The sequence below is a fragment of the Narcine bancroftii genome, chromosome 5 (assembly GCF_036971445.1).
Source record: "Narcine bancroftii isolate sNarBan1 chromosome 5, sNarBan1.hap1, whole genome shotgun sequence".
NCBI lineage: Eukaryota > Metazoa > Chordata > Chondrichthyes > Torpediniformes > Narcinidae > Narcine > Narcine bancroftii.
The window spans coordinates 1959681-1977153 of record NC_091473.1 but is presented as its reverse complement, the minus strand read 5'-3'; the positions used below and the strand labels follow the sequence as shown (position 1 = coordinate 1977153).

Sequence of the window (17473 nt, the reverse complement as noted above, 5' to 3'; positions counted from 1 at the left end):
AAAGTATGTTCAGCAACAAATGTGTCACCTCTTGAAATGTATAAAACTATTTATTTCCTATTGGTCCTTGATGCTGAGTTTCAAATTAAGTCACAGCCGCAACTCACCTTGCCCAAGATGCACAAAGTGCTGGGTGCTGGAAGATCGTTACGTTTTGAACAGGCAATGACATAACATGGTTCTCACAAGACTCGTCAGCACCTGATACAATTACCAAGCAGACAATATTCCAGCAAGAGATGATCTACTGAGCTGTACAAAAATGGTTTGTAATTAGAGACCATTTGAAAGCATTTTATGAACTGGATCTTATCTGACCTAATTTCAAATGTACCAAGGACAACATTTGCCTGACCCCCATCATTTTGTACACAAGTGTCAGCTAATTAATGCAGAGGTTACCTAGCAACCTTTATTCTCTTTGAAGTACACTAATCTTGAGGATCACTTTGAGTAAGGGAGTGTCCGCACTTTAAAAGATTGTTTCTGCTGTGTTCAGTTTGATGTATAGGTTACTGAACAGAGATCCTGACCCCTTAAGATTAGATACCTCATCCCCTTAAAACAGACACATCTATCTTGAATTTAAGGAAGAACAAAATCCTAGGCTTAAGTCGCAATTCGATTATTTTCTTCAGCTTTTCTCTCTCTGTTCTTACCCTTTGCTAATTAACTTGTTTCTCTAATAACTTACAATGTAAAATATTTCACATTCCCTCCGGGAAAACTGTCAATCCAAGGCATTAGCCACGGTCAGGAAACATCTTCAAAGATTTACAAATTCAAAATGGCAGTGAACTTCAGTATGTTCCCATTTTACCCAATCTTGCTCTAAACCTGGTGTCTAGAAGAGATCCAGTTTAATGGCGGATGAAATACAAAGGTGATCCAAAGATAAATAAGATGTCAATCTATTTATCATCCTGCATAGGACACCACAAAACATTTGGAGGAGCAAGCTAGTGAGATCAAGTTGAGGCCAGCATGCCAATCAAAGGCCTGGATGAATGATGGAACTACAGCCCACCTCCTCAACCAATGAGATTCAAGGGTAGAAAAGAGCACAGATAAATGAAAGAGTCGATGGTGAGTTTATGACAAGTTTAAAAGAGAAGTGAAGAAAGAAAGAAAACTTAGAGAGAAAGAGAGGAGATAGTAAAGAAAGGAAAGTAAGACAAAGAAACTACAGTAAAACCCTAGGAATCCTGCACCTACAGGGATTGGTTCATGCCAGATATGTTAATTTTCTGGTTGCTTGAGACTCACTCTTACGGTGCCTGTGAATAATACACCAGCATAAACAGTTTAAAAGACAAAAGACAGTGCAAAATGTAAAGTAATTTGAAACAAAAAAATCAGTATTGCAGTCCTTAATTATGTAAAGTTCACTTCAATCAGATAATTCCTGTAACTTACAAAATTTAAATATAAATTCGAACCCCGGTCAGTGGCACTGTAACAGCATTAACCCTACGCTAACCACGCCACTGTCATAATAAACCCCTCCCAACTCTACAGATAAAACCTAATTAATATTCTTTATAATATACTAATAAAGATGAAGACTCTTACTAAGCAGGGATAAGGGGACACTTTAAAAGAGTCACCTCAACAGTGAACAGTATCAACCAGCCCTTCATCCTGGGCAACGCCATTTTATTCAAACTCAACTTTATTCAATCAGCTGCTATGAGCAAATCACAACCAAGGCACTCCTCTGACTGAACATTCGCACCCATCTTCACCCAAAATTTTCGTGTTATTTCACTTTTCCAATTACATTTTTAAATTTATTCTTATTTATTTCATTCCATTTATTTATATATTTATTTCCTCCATATTTTTTTTTGCTGGTTTTTTGAATTCCGGATTGCAGGGGTCTTACTGTGTTACGTTTACATTTTAAAGCGATCTAGAAATAAGTTACGATATCAGCTTAGTCTTGGCATGACAGGACTCATTCTCATTAGAAAGATCCTTCCATTGCTCATTATCAGGGCCCAGCAGTCCTTAGTAAATTTAATGGTCAACTAACAGATATGAGGTAGCTGGAAGGAAGTGACTGATTTGTCGACTATTGCCTGCTGAGGTGAGTAAAATTATCCAACAAACTCAGGCAATTCACAACTCTCCAGGGATACCTTCCTCAGCATGAACTGCTAGATCATACATTATTAAGGACAAAGATGTTAATCTTTGGTGGATAAATGTGGGCTACTGCCTTTGTTTACAATGGGGGGGGGGGATGGTGGATTATTCGGAAGGAACAAATCTGTATTCATTAATAGAATGTGGGGAGGGTCAGTGGCCTGCCAGACATTTGTTGATCATTCCTTAATGCCCTCAAGTAGGTGGTGGTGAGCTGCTTCTTGAACCACCACAGTCACAGGTTGTGGAGAGTTTTCCAAGATCTCAAAGCAGTGGTGATGGAGGGCGAGCGATGCTACTGTTTGATTAACAGGAGGACCTGGTGTTCCAGTGCGTCTATCGGCCTCGCCCTTCTGGGTGGGAAAGACTGTGAAGTTGGACAGTGCTGTTGGAAATGCCAGTGATTAACTACAGTGCCTTCTTGTTGATGTGTCCAACCACATTGTGCAAGAGTGAAGATTTTGTCTGAGATTAGCTTAGGTTTAGTGCTGCCATTGGAAAGGAGAAATTTGTAGATAAATCTAAGTAAGTAAGCAATACACTTTCTAGAGTGAAACACAAGAGTCTGCTGGCACTATAATTGTAGTCAAAACACACAAATGCTGGAAAAACAGCACATGCAGACTTTCGTGTTTCGCTCCAGAAAATGTATTGCTTATTTACTTTGTTCTGGTCATTCTTATAAAGTGTAAGAATCGACAAATTTCTCATCTCCAATGGCCAGCACTAAGCTTAAGCTTAATCTCAGACCCAAAAAAAACCCTCTTTTGCATTGTGGAAGAAAGGTGTTGATTGGATATGATAAGAGGAAAGGTGAGAGTTGATTTTGGCCTCTGTGAAAGGAGGCAGAGGGGAGAAGGGGGAGAGGGAAAGAGAACCAGGGAAAGGAGACAGACGGGAGAAGATGGGAGTGGGAGGAGTTCTAACAGAAAGTGGAGAGGTCCCCCTTTCTTTCCCCAGTCTTTAACTCAGACACCTGCTTTTCTTTTTCACTCATACCTTGAGGAAAGGCTCGGGCCTGAAACGTCGGTAATACATTTTTACTTCCTGTGAGACCAGCTGAGTTTCTCCAGCATTTCTGGATTTTCAATACACCTTCTATCTCTATGGCCCGCGTTGCCACTGAGATGTTTTTTTTTTAATCACTTTTTTTCAAACAGAGTGAATCCTTATTCTAATTTGCCTTTCTGTTCAGGTAGGAATCTTCAACAAAGACCAATCATGTCATTAAAACAGTAATTACTGTGCAATTAGAGAGCTTGGCAGCCTTCAACAGAGTCTCAATGCAAATATTTGAAGGGACTAATTTTTTTTCCCCCCTGTTAAATAACCTCATCAATATGCTCCACATTTATTGCATTTGCAGTCTACCTCCCACAGCTTTCCAAGAAAAGCGCCAATTATATCCAAATGTCGCAAGTAATCTCTTCCAATGAAGTGAAGCAGTAGGATATTCACACAGCTACGGCCTGCAACTCTTCCAGATATCCTCGAAGGTGGAAATAACTACGTAGTAACAGCTTTTTCTTCTTGGTTGACATACTTCAACAGAAGGCAGGAAATTATATGGAGAACCTCAACCATTTTAATGTGATTGAATCATGGGAACTTAGAGCACAAAAGGAATCTATTCATCCCAGTGTCAATACCAGATGAGATTAAATTTTTCAATCTAATCCCATATCACTGCTCTTGTTCCATTGCATTAGAAAAATATAAATTTCCTGCTTTTCATTGCACATCCAATTTCTTTATATTTGTGGCATGAGTTTCTCTCCCTCATCCTCTCAATTCCCCTTTAATCATTTCATCAATTACCTTAAAATATCCAGAAAATAAAATATAATGCTGGAAATATAAAAATAAAAACAAAAAAAAACCATTGGAAACAGTAACAAAGGCACGGTTGGCATAGCGATTAGTGCAACGCCTTTGCAGCGCCAGCAATCGGGACCAGGGTTCAAATCCCGTGCTGGCTGTTTGTTCATTCTCCCCGTGTCGGCATGGGTTTTCCCCCGGGAGAGTCCAATTTCCTCCCACCGTTAAAAACGTACCAGGGGTGTAGATTAATTGGGTGTAAATTTGGCAGCATGCATTTGTGGGCCGAAAGGGCCTGTTGCTGTGCTGTATGTCTAAATTTTACATTTAAAGGTGTCACACCGTATCCACCAGGAGTAAAAGGACGAAAACATTTCAGGCTTGAGCCCTTTGTTGAGAATGTGATTGGTGAAAAAAATGGCTGGGGAGAGGATGGTAGAGAGGAAAGGAGGGAGGAAGGGGGAGTGGGAGAAGCGCAGGCTATCAGGTGGATACAGGTGGGAAGGTAGAAGAGAAGGAAGGCCAAGGAGTGATGGGGAGAGGGCAGAGGGCTAAGAAGGGTAGCTGTCTGGTAGGAGAAGGAAGGGAAGGGGGCAGGAGCTGGAAGAAAGGAGATGGAGGGATAGGGAAAGGGAAAGACACCACAGAGGAGGTTAGCAGAAATCGGAGGTCAATATTGATACTATTTAAACCAGAAAGTCTGCAAATGCTGGAATCGAGTGAAAATGCTGGAAGAACTCATCAGGTCACGCAGCATCCACGGGAAGTAAGATCCGGTGATCCAACAATACTTTTTGGCAGATTCTCTCCAGCATTGCATGTTTTCTTCTGGCTCTCCTTGCTTCCCACCGCATTCCCAATCTCTTTTGCTGATAGGTTAATTGGCCACAGGAACTGATTGTCAGGAAGCAGTGGAGAGGGAATAGGTTACAGGGAAAGAAGTCGTGGGATTGCTTTGAGAGAGGACTCACATTGACTCAATGGGCCAAATATCTGAAGAATATCCTTGATAGCAGTAGAAAATATGAGACAAATTACACAGCCACACCACTGACACACAAGAGGCTGCAGATGGTTTGAATCTGGAACAAAATGCAATCTGCTGGAGAAACTCAGCAGGTTGGGCAGCATCAGCAGGAGAAAAGGCATGGTCAACAATTCCGGGTCAAAACCCTACATTAAGACCCATTGCAACCCACTGCTCCTTATTCTTCACCACCCCAAAAAAAAGTAGATGTTAGAACTCAAAACAGAAAATGCTGGGAATACTCAACAGGTTGGGCCACCTCCGTGTGAGGGAAACACGGTCAATTGTTTGGTTCAGAAACTCGGTGGGTGGGGGTGGGGGGGGGGGGGGAAAGAGACATGAAATTTCAGCTGTTTATCTCCCCAAAGATGCTGCCTGACCTGCTGAGTATTTGCAGAATTTTCTGTTCTAGACTTTGATACCAAACCATTCGACGGGCTAAATCACCACTGGCTTTGCAGTTTGTTGTCAATGTACCCACAGCCTTCCATGAAACAGAACTGATCTCTGTGTAGGCCTGCCACACATTGTCAAGCTACCTTAGAAACACAATGCCTACTTGTCATACCCTACAATGACCAAGGATTCTTTTGGGCCTGATTAGTGAACAACGTACCTTCACTTGCCTGCCATCGCAGCAACCAAATCTTTAAATTATTTTTTTTTTAAATGTAGACATACAGCGCGGTAACAGGCCCCTGTGGCCCACAAGCCCGTGTAACCCAAACACCCCAATGAACCTACAACCCCCGTGCTGTTTTTGAACTGTACCAGGAAACCAGAGCACCTGGAGGAAACCCACGCAGACATGAGGAAAACATATTAACTCCTTCTGGACAGTGCCAGATTGGAACCTGGGCCGCTGGCACGGTAATAGCATGGCGCTAACTGCTACGATGAACGGAGGTTCAGCACTGAGATATTCTGCTTTGTGAATTTGGTCATTCCACTTTACTGCAAAACTCTCACTTTGCCTCTACTAAATATCTTTCTTTTTGCTTTCTGTTTCCTTGAGACTTGCTCACAAAATGATGATGTGTCATTATTTCCACTGCCATAACATAATTAATTGCAGCTAATACTTAATAAGTTCAAGTTCAGATAACAGGTTCTACACAGTTAGGGAATACAGTGATTGTAATTATTCTTTGAATGAAGTGCCTTTCTAATAAGACCTCTGTCATAACTGAGTCTACTACCTCAATGTGGTCACGTGAATCTTCTATAACAATGGGATCCCTTATGGTAAAATATTTTTATAACCGTTCTGATGATAAATTTGAAACAAGCATCGCATTGTTAATTAATAGCCCCATCCCCACCCCAAGGTTTACAAAGGAATAAGAGGAGAGCATTTATTTTTTGAACTTGTTCAACCTGCCCACCGGATCATGACTGACATTTGTTTCCTGATCCTATGACATTTGCTGAACATTGATCTAACAACTTGATTCTAAATTTTCACTCCCATTTAGTTATGAGAGTCTAGCTTGGGGGAACCGTTTAAGGGTTCTGTTGCCTATCCAAAATCTACAAACTAGAGTGCCCTGTTTAAACCTGCTCTTGCTCTACCAAAGTTATTTCTTCTGAACTTAGCTCCAACTTTTCTCCTCTTCCCACCTACATACATTTCTGATGCCCTCTGCACTTTGAGCGTTTCCAATTCTCTTATCCCAGCAGGCTCACATTTGCCAATCCTTTAAGGTTATCCATCCCTCGTGAGGATGGTCTCAGAACCATTCATTTTTTCCCTGAGCAGAGGACTAACCAGTTCCTCTCTGCCACCACACTGATTCACCTGGCTGAACTTGTTCCCACATTGAACAACTTCCCCTTCAACTCAGCTCATTTCTCCAGATCATATGTCAATTGGGGCAGTCACATGGACTCAAGCTACACTGTCTTTCTGTGGGATAAATGGAATAGTTGTTTCTGTCCTATTCTGGCCCACTCCCCCAATCCTTTCTCCAGAACTGGTGCTGCCTCCTGTACATGTGTAGAACTCAAAAGCTTCATGCTTTTTCTGCCAATTTCTACCTTACCCTCATCTTCTATTCTGGATCTCTGAAGAGAGGTACACCGTTTCAAGCCCACTCGTTCTTGAGTAATATCGACCACTCTTCATCCCATCTGTCTCCTGTAAGGACATAGTTTCACTCTCCCAGTTCCTCTGCTTCTGTCATATTTTCCCCAATGGTGTCTCTGAAATGTCTTCCTTCTTCCCAAACTCTAGTTTCCTTTCTGACATTGTCAGCAAGGCCCTTGACAACATCTCTCCATTTGCTGTACCTCTGCTTTCACCCATCTCTCCTGTGGAATGAAAGAAAGGTAGCATTCCCCTGGTCCCCACCTTCCATGTCTCCAGGCCTTCACATTCAGCGGATCATTCTCTGCAATGTCCATCAACTCCAAAACCAGAAACATCTTCCCCTCCCAGCATCGCGCGATGCATCTGTAGAAGGAGAGGCAGGGAGTTGCCTCCATTGTTGCAGGTAATATTTAACCCTCCCTCCGATCATTAAATGAGGTTATCTGTTCGTCATCGTCACATTGCCGTCAATGAGAGCTTACTGTGTGCAAGTTGGTTGTTGTGCTACCGTCGATTGGCTTTTAAATTTAAAGATTTGGTTGCTGCGATGGCAGGCAAGTGAAGGTACGTTGTTCACTAATCAGGCCCAAGTATCGATTGGCTGTAAGGCAACACAGGTCATCTTGAAAGGGGCAAGAAAAGTTTTATATAGATACAAGACATTGGTTCTTACTGACACTGTATTAAATTTAGTGACTGGCAAAAGATACAGAGGGCAATTGAGGAGGAAGTGTTTTTAAATGCTGAAAATGTTTACACACCGAAACTTACTGCGTGTAAAGATGATGGAAAAAGAGTTAATCAAAACTGGGAACATAATGTTTGACTGGTCATTGAGGAAAAAATACTATTTATTGTCAAGTCAAGTTTATTGTCATTTGATTGTACAAGTACAACCTGACAGAACAGCGTTCTCCTGTCCTCAGTGCAAAACATGTAGACACTCTACCAGATATAACACACATACAGACAAACAATACATAGGCAGGATAGGGCAAATAAATCAATATTGCTTTGTGAACATGAGAGTCTCAGATGGTTAGTGTGAGCTGTTCCTTTGGTCATTCAGCATCTCACTGCCCGTGGGAAGAAGCTGTTCCTCAGCATGGTGGTGCTGGCTCTGATCCTCCTGGATCTCTTCCCCAATGGGAGCAGCTGAAAGATGCTGTGTCCAGGGTAGAAGGAGTCCTCGACGATTTTGCGTACCATCTTCAGACAATGATCCCAGTAGATCACGTCGATAGGGGAGAGGAATCCTCTCTGCCCTCTCTTATGGTCCTGCGGATTGATCTCCAATCTATTTCTCTGCGGCAACCATACTGCTCTGTGATGCAGCCAGCCAGGACGCTCTTGGTAGAGCTCCTATAGAAGGTTGACGTGATGGTGGCTGGTAGCCTTGCCACCATTGGGAAAGAATTGGGTCTGAATGAACTGCTCCATCAGGATCTGAATGGGTCGAATGGCCATTTCATCCACTGCAACGATTCTATGAATCCATACTTCTATTGCAAACCAGCCTATTAGTGAACTCCTTATTTTTGCAAAGCTACTAATCCAATGTGTGATATTTGTCCTCAGAATTTAACCCTTTCAACTCTGTAATCAATCTTGTCCTTCTCCATGGTAAAAGGATCCACCCAGAGTTGATAGTGAATAGTAATGACATTCTCCAAAGAAAGGATGAGCATTGGACCACTTGGCCGCAAAGTGGCAGAGAGAAGGAGTGAGGAAACCAACACAGACTACAGTGGAGTTATTGTCCAGGATACAAAGCTTTAGTGTGTTGGGTGTAACCCACTGTGAAGCTGTGACAGAAATAGCCACAAGTTATAAAGGTATCAAATGGAAGAGATACCACAATATTTAATTACAGATCTAATCACCAGTTCTCCTGAAACACTTGCTGCTTTTTAGAAGAGAGAATTCATCAAAAGTGATCGAATTTTTTTTTTAAAAAGATGAAATTACACTGAAGGCCAATACAGTAACATTCCCATTATCCAGAATTCAAGCAACTGGCAAAAAAAATTGCAAAGATTTTTAAAAATAGGAAGGTTTAAAATTGGTGGTTAGTCCATCAATCAAGGAACGCGCTATCTCAAGCAACCATAAAATTCACTTATCCGGCATCTCCAATCCCCATAGGTGCTGGATCCGTGGGTTTTACTGTATGTTTATTACAGCCTGGAAAGGATTTCCAGTTCAACCTGAGCAATTTATTTTCTCATCCAAAAGTTGGTACTTTTAGTAGTGCAGCACGCCCTCAGTTATAAAGTAGCTGCTGAGTTTATATGTTCAGACTCCTCGTCATACTGACCCAGAGGTGAGAGAGAGTTAATAACTGAGCTCCAACTAGCATTAATTGTTGTTATAATTAAACACACCTTCAACCATGACCCAGAGCGTGTGCCTATTCATCACATAGTAGGCTCCACCTAAGTTCTGACCCATTTGTGGCAATGTTAGTCTTTTCTCGTTGGATGATGGGTGACCCAGTAGAGGGGCACAAGTTGATGAGAGCCATCGATCGTGTGGACGGCCAGCGGCTTTTACCCAGGGCTGAAATGGCTAACACCAGGGGGCATAGTTTTAAAATGCAAGGGAGTAAGTAGGTGGCGGGGTGGGGGGGGGGGAAATAAGAGGTAGATTTATCATACAGGGGGTGGTGGGTGCTTGGAATCCACTTGCTGGCCTCCATGGTGGAGGCACATAGGTACAATGGGTTCTTTTAATACTACGTATTAGCTGGTTAGATGGAACTGAGAAAAATGGAGGGTTGCACATTCGGGAAATTCAAGGCAGTTGTTAGAGTCGGGTACTAGGTCGACAATAGACAATAGACAATAGACAATAGGAGCTGGAGTAGGCCATTTGGCCCGTCGGGCCAGCACCGCCATTTTAGATCATGGCTGATCATTACCATCAGTACCCCTTTCCAGCCTTATCCCCATAACCCTTAACTCCGTTACCCACAAGAGTCTTATCTAACTCTCTTTTGAACATAGTCAGCGAATCCGCCTCTACCACCCTCTGTGGCAGAGCATTCCACAGATTCACACTTCTCTGGGTAAATAAATGCTTTCTCATCTCCGTCCTAAAGGGCCTACCCTGTATTCTTAAACTATGCCCTCTAGTCCTCGTCTCCCCCATCATTGGGAACAAGTAATCAAACTTCACCTTGTCTATCCCCCTGATGATTTTGTATACCTCAATCATGTCCCCCCTCATCCTTCTAAACTCCAATGGATACAAGTCCAGTTTTTCTAGCCTTGCTGCATATGACAACCCTGCCATCCCTGGAACTAACCTTGTAAATCTGCGCTGCACACCCTCTATAGCTAGTATGTCCTTCCTCAAGTTTGGAGACCAGAGCTGGACGCAATACTCCAGGTGGGGTCTCACCAGGGCCCTGTACAACTGCAGAAGGGCGTCTCTGTTCCTATACTCCAATCCCCTCTTTATGAAAGCCAACATTCCATTTGCCTTCTTCACAGCTTTCTGAACCTGCATGCTAGCCTTCAGTGACCGGTGAACAAGTACACCCAGATCCATTTGCACTTCCCCACTCACAACTGTGTGGGCCGAAGGTCCTGCACTGTACTGTCGATTTCTATGTTCTGAGTGGAGCCCTGAATCTCCTCTTCCAGAGTAATAGAGGGGGGCATTTCTAGCATGCAGGCACTCATCCTTGATCATGTGCACCCATTTCCAAATTTCACTACCAATAAAAGTGGAAGCAAATTCAGAGGGCAAAAAGTACAACACACGGCAATGCAAATATCAACTGAAGATGAATTTCAGACCCAGAGAACCTTGCAGCCAGGCACAGCCATTTGGCCTACCATCTCTACTGCGGAGCATTGGAAGGGCCAATGGATTCAGTTCTTTCCATAGCTTAAGAAGAGTGATAGACTGCAATGGTCAATTGCAGAGAGATTACACAGCCCAGTGTGTATTATCTCAAACCTAGATTAAAGGAGATTGAATCACAATTTAAACATTCCAAGGATAACTGATAGGATGGGGAGAGAAAGTTATTTTTACCGGCTGCAGCTTCTATGACAAGTCTGCACAGAATGAAAATTAGAGCCAGACTTTTGGGAGGGAAGTTGAGAAACATTTCCTCAGACAGAGTGTGAGAGAAGTGTGTCCCTTCCAGCTACGCCAAATGGTGCGAGGCCAATTGTTTGTTATAATGGATGGATGATAGACAAAGGTATAAAGGTCATGGAGTGAAAGAATGGACTATTCAACAGTGTTCACACAAAAGAGCGAACACTGTCACCACCTCCTGTACCTTAGGTTTGGCTCCATAGCCCAGACAAAGGTTTCTCCTCATTTCAGAGATACTATTGAATCTCTGTAGACCATCCTTTCAAGTAAAGCTTTTATATATAAAGCTTATTATAGGATAAAGTCTAACACATTCATTTATCACAGACCTTTTTTTTGTAGCAGAAATGAATGTAGCATTTATTATTCAGGCAACACACATGGGACGTTTAAGGTATGAAGTATGCCGGGTACCTCTACGTGAAGTTAACCTCTTCCTTCAATTGCTTGTAAATGTGTCTCGCTCTTGCATGCACATCTGGAAGTGGTCCAAGCGGAGAACAATTTACACAACCACGATTATTTAACAGCAAGCCCCAACAAAGGAGCTGATTTTTGACATGCAAAATCACCAATTGTGCGAAATTCCAACTGTGTCGAAGTACTATCCGAAGCATCTTGTTGTATGTGCCTTCCACACCATGTCACTCATCCTCGCCATGGCCTTTAACAGGATCAATGTAAATATCTAGTCAACTCTGTAATTACTGAATCAGTACAATCCATCTGTGTCACAGACCAAATTCTCAAAGCATAATTAGATTTAGTTTCAATAACATCTAAATTGTTTTATTGTTCTGACAAGAAGAGGGCACTACATAAGGAAATGTTCAGTTCGAAGTTAATTATTTTCAGAATAAAGGTCTGATTTAGACTAGAGGTTATAAAATAACCAACATTTGACACAAGCTACCTTTTTATAGAGCCATGGTCGTAGTTATATAGCACAGAAACAGACCTTACAGCTGAATTCAAAACACAGAGATGCTGGAGGAACTTGGCTGGTCTCACAACGTACATAGGCAGTAAATATGTATTACTGATGTTTCAAGCCTGAGTCCTTCCTCAAGATATGAGTGAGGGAAAAAAAAACAGGCATCTGAATTAAAGGCTGGGGAAAGAAAGAGGGAAGTATGTGAGGGGGAGGAGTACAGACCCTGAGACAAAAGGGTCTTAGGAATATAATTGGATGAGATAAGATTGGCACACAGTAAATAACTTGAGAGGGTGAGACTGAGTCTCTGATCTACAGGCTTTTATTCACAATGGACAGGGACCTCGTCCTGCACTGTGTGGGGAAGGGTCAAGGTATTAAACGCTTTATACAAGGTCAAAGAGGGAGGGGCCAAAGGTACAGGTAATCAGGAATACAGCAGTCACCACAAAGAGGAAAAGGTGATAATTGATTTTGGCTCTGTGAAAGGAGACAAAGGGGAGGAGAGAGAGAAAAAAGGAGATGGGGAGGGAGGTTTTAATGGAAAAGTTGATGTTAATGGTATCCGGTTGGATGGTGCCCAGACGGAAGATGGGGTGCTGTTCCTCCAGTTTGCAGGTGGTCTCAGTCCGGCAGTGCATGAGACCATGGTCAAACATGTCAGCAAGGGATTAGGGTGGGGAATTGAAAAGGGTGGCCACCCTTCAAATGATCTCATCCATGTTGGCCAAGGTGCCCATCTGATCTCGTCCACATTTGCCTGCTTTTAACCCATATCCCCTTAAACCTTTCCTTTCTTTTTCAATCTTTTTATATTTATTAATCTGGAACTTCATAAGAATGATACAAAGAGATCGGGATTACATTAACAACGGTTAACATAAACAAATACAGACATCAAGCAACATGTGTAAACTGAGCCTCCCAATCTCTTAAAGGCCAAACATGAAGAGAGAATCAAATTTTATTACAAAAATATCCCCCTAAGAAACAAAACAAAAAGGAAAAGAAAAGCTGGACTACCACGTTTCAGTGGTTAACAATAATTTTGTGGTTAATTCCGCTCCTCAACACTCACACAAATAAAATGTTGGAAAGGATCAGGTTACATCATATGAAAATGTGACTAAATGTTTCATCAAATGTAACCAAAAAGTCAACAGAACCCATAAACCTTACCTATCCATCTACCTGTCTAAGGGCCTTTTAAACACTGTAATCTTTCCCATTATACTCCCTCCTCCTTTTGAAGTACCTCACCAGGGAAACCTACACTGGCAGTCTTTACCATTCTGAACAGTGAAGACAAAGAACTTATTTATAATTTCAGGGTGTAACTGAATGACTTTGTCCTAACGAATGAACGGTGGTCACAAAGAGGGCAGACCAATTTTTAACAAGATTCAAGATCCCTTTAATTATTCAAGACGGAAGATTACAGAGCAAGGAAGCCCACACAACTACTTTGGTCACCATTAAGGAAAAGAACCTAATACTTACAGCTGCCTCCAACTTTGTCCCAGAGATCTGCTACCTCTTGGCTGCAGAGAGATTTATCTGAAGGTGTGCCAAGAGAGCATGCAAATACTTGAAAAATTATTTTGGGGAATTTTCCTGAGAATTTTGTTGGAATTCCTCCAACTGCTAGAGGGGGCTTGAAGATCTCTGACTGTGCATTGTGGGGAAATTCTGGATGCAATTTATCCCAAAGATAGTGGGCTAGGGCCATTGCCACAAGCTCCATCTTCTTGATTGCCACGATGTGGTTACCTCATTCATCTAATAGGAAACTCAGTTGCCATGTGCTTGGTTTGACAGTAAGTGTGGGTGATACGTACATGACAGCAGCGATATAAATTATCCCAGACACTATTATATTTAATATTTTTAATTTTTTTTTTTTTTTTTCTTTGGCTTGGCTTCGCGGACGAAGATTTATGGAGGGGGTAAAAAGTCCACGTCAGCTGCAGGCTCGTTTGTGGCTGACCAGTCCGATGCGGGACAGGCAGACACGATTGCAGCGGTTGCAAGGGAAAATTGGTTGGTTGGGGTTGGGTGTTGGGTTTTTCCTCCTTTGCCTTTTGTCAGTGAGGTGGGCTCTGCGGTCTTCTTCAAAGGAGGCTGCTGCCCGCCAAACTGTGAGGCGCCAAGATGCACGGTTTGAGGCGTTATCAGCCCACTGGCGGTGGTCAATGTGGCAGGCACCAAGAGATTTCTTTAGGCAGTCCTTGTACCTTTTCTTTGGTGCACCTCTGTCACGGTGGCCAGTGGAGAGCTCGCCATATAACACGATCTTGGGAAGGCGATGGTCCTCCATTCTGGAGACGTGACCCATCCAGCGCAGCTGGATCTTCAGCAGCGTGGACTCGATGCTGTCGACCTCTGCCATCTCGAGTACCTCGACGTTAGGGGTGTGAGCGCTCCAATGGATGTTGAGGATGGAGCGGAGACAACGCTGGTGGAAGCGTTCTAGGAGCCGTAGGTGGTGCCGGTAGAGGACCCATGATTCGGAGCCGAACAGGAGTGTGGGTATGACAACGGCTCTGTATACGCTTATCTTTGTGAGGTTTTTCAGTTGGTTGTTTTTCCAGACTCTTTTGTGTAGTCTTCCAAAGGCGCTATTTGCCTTGGCGAGTCTGTTGTCTATCTCATTGTCGATCCTTGCATCTGATGAAATGGTGCAGCCGAGATAGGTAAACTGGTTGACCGTTTTGAGTTTTGTGTGCCCGATGGAGATGTGGGGGGGCTGGTAGTCATGGTGGGGAGCTGGCTGATGGAGGACCTCAGTTTTCTTCAGGCTGACTTCCAGGCCAAACATTTTGGCAGTTTCCGCAAAGCAGGACGTCAAGCGCTGAAGAGCTGGCTCTGAATGGGCAACTAAAGCGGCATCATCTGCAAAGAGTAGTTCACGGACAAGTTTCTCTTGTGTCTTGGTGTGAGCTTGCAGGCGCCTCAGATTGAAGAGACTGCCATCCGTGCGGTACCGGATGTAAACAGCGTCTTCATTGTTGGGGTCTTTCATGGCTTGGTTCAGCATCATGCTGAAGAAGATTGAAAAGAGGGTTGGTGCGAGAACACAGCCTTGCTTCACGCCATTGTTAATGGAGAAGGGTTCAGAGAGCTCATTGCTGTATCTGACCCGACCTTGTTGGTTTTCGTGCAGTTGGATAATCATGTTGAGGAACTTTGGGGGACATCCGATGCGCTCTAGTATTTGCCAAAGCCCTTTCCTGCTCACGGTGTCGAAGGCTTTGGTGAGGTCAACAAAGGTGATGTAGAGTCCTTTGTTTTGTTCTCTACACTTTTCTTGGAGCTGTCTGAGGGCAAAGACCATGTCAGTGGTTCCTCTGTTAGCGCGAAAGCCGCACTGTGATTCTGGGAGAATATTCTCAGCGACACTAGGTATTATCCAGGAGCTGCTGGCAAAGAAGCGAGCTGCCCACCAGGCTCACCTTACAAAGCCGTCCTGTCCAGAGAAGAAACAAGCCTTCCGTCGCGCATGCAGCCATCTTCAGCGCAAACTCCGGGAGATCCAAAATGAGTGGTGGACTAGCCTCGCCAAACGAACACAGCTCAGCGCGGACATTGGCGACTTCAGGGGTTTCTACGAGGCTCTAAAGGCTGTGTACGGCCCCTCACCCCAAGTCCAAAGCCCGCTGCGCAGCTCAGACGGCAAAGTCCTCCTCAGCGACAAGATCTCCATCCTCAACCGATGGTCAGAACACTTCCAATCTCTTTTCAGTACCAACCGCTCAGTCCAAGATTCCGCCCTGCTCCAGCTCCCTCAACAGCCCCTAAGGCTAGAGCTGGATGAGGTTCCCACCCTGGATGAGACATATAAGGCAATCGAACAACTGAAAAGTGGCAAAGCAGCAGGTATGGATGGAATCCCCCCAGAAGTCTGGAAGGCTGGCGGCAAAACTCTGCATGCCAAACTGCATGAGTTTTTCAAGCTTTGTTGGGACCAAGGTAAACTGCCTCAGGATCTTCGTGATGCCACCATCATCACCCTGTACAAAAACAAAGGCGAGAAATCAGACTGCTCAAACTACAGGGGAATCACGTTGCTCTCCATTGCAGGCAAAATCTTCGCTAGGATTCTACTAAATAGAATATTTTTAATTATTAACCAATTATATAATACTTACTCTAATTTATCTAACTTAACTAAATTTATGTACAATTATCTAACTTAAACTCTAACCATGCGCAAATATATTAGTGTGTGTGGAATACCCCAAGCCATTACAGCCCAAGGCTCAATTCTCGGAAAGCTGTCCAAAGTTCAGTTTCAGAAATTCAGTGAGGACACATGGTGCGTCACACAGGTTTTAAGATGGTTGAGACATACAGTCCTTAGAATGGTGAGACATCCAGGCTTTAAGTGGATGCGACACACAGGTCAGACATGCAGGCTTAAAGATGGGGGAGACTTGCAGACCAGATATAGCAGAATGTTGATTACTCATGACACCTTTATTCCAGGTGCTTCAGTAAAATGTCCTTTTTAGATGGGTACCTTTTACTGCATTTAAAACTCTTTTTGTCGGTCAGTCGAGTAGAGTGCAGTATTTCTTCAAAAACTTTAAAACACGTATCATGGATCATTCAAGTAGAGTGCAGCATTTCTTCAGAAACTTTAAAACCTGTTTCATGGGTCAAATGAAGGGGTGTCTCATTCCTCTGTAAGCAAAGGGAGGAAATCTGACAGTTTTCTATAACCACACAATGATGCCAAGTGGGCGCCTCATTCCCACAAATGGGGTCAAAGAGCTGTTTACTCTTGTGCTGCTTCCTTAAAATGGCCTCCTTAATAAAATGTGTACCGTCTTTTCAAGAAGCTGGTCACATGGTCTCTGCTCCTGACTTCTCCAGGGCTATTCTTGTTCACTCTGAACATGTATCAAGTTTTTGGAACATGCTGACTTTGAAGTCTGCTGCTAGTTCTCAGTCACTTTTCAGAACCTGCAGGCTTTTTTTGCTAAATATGTTCTCTTACAGGAACAGTCTCACAAATAAAATGAACTGAATAATGGGAGAACATCACAGTGGACAAGATCAGGTTCCAATCATTTCCTCCTTTAATGAGCAAGAGAGTGCACAATAAGGAATTAGAGGCAAAGAGCAACAAAGAGAGAAAAGGAAAGAGAGAAAAAGAGAGAGGAAAAGAAATAGAAATAAAGACCCAAAACATGGTTTTTCTCTGTGTGCTCTGGTTTCCTTCCACCTTCCAAAATGTACAGCGGGGGGGGGGGGGGGGGGGCGGTATAGATTAATTGGGTGCAATTGGGCAGCACGGATTTCAATAGACTCTTTCAGGTGGCCAGAATACCCCGATGTAAAG

At 43.2% G+C, this 17473-nt stretch overlaps 1 protein-coding gene and 2 long non-coding RNA genes across 4 annotated transcripts in view; 2 read left to right on the top strand and 1 right to left on the bottom strand.

The window, feature by feature from the left end:
- The window catches only part of LOC138763030 (uncharacterized), a 35695-nt gene extending 35350 nt beyond the window's left edge, over positions 1-345 (bottom strand). Inside the window, exon 1 of the long non-coding RNA XR_011357288.1 lies at positions 108-345. This is a non-coding gene — a long non-coding RNA (uncharacterized lncRNA). The remainder of the gene's footprint in view (positions 1-107) is intronic.
- The window catches only part of LOC138763029 (guanine nucleotide-binding protein G(t) subunit alpha-1), a 78980-nt gene that overhangs the window by 16768 nt on the left and 44739 nt on the right, over positions 1-17473 (top strand). The window lies entirely within an intron of this gene.
- LOC138763031 (uncharacterized) lies at positions 123-17287 on the top strand. 2 transcript variants are annotated; one of them, XR_011357289.1, is made up of 3 exons: positions 123-265; positions 932-1086; positions 17131-17287. It is a non-coding gene; the product is annotated as an uncharacterized lncRNA (long non-coding RNA). The 2 variants fall into 2 exon arrangements; XR_011357290.1 differs by lacking the exon at positions 123-265 and adding an exon at positions 430-453.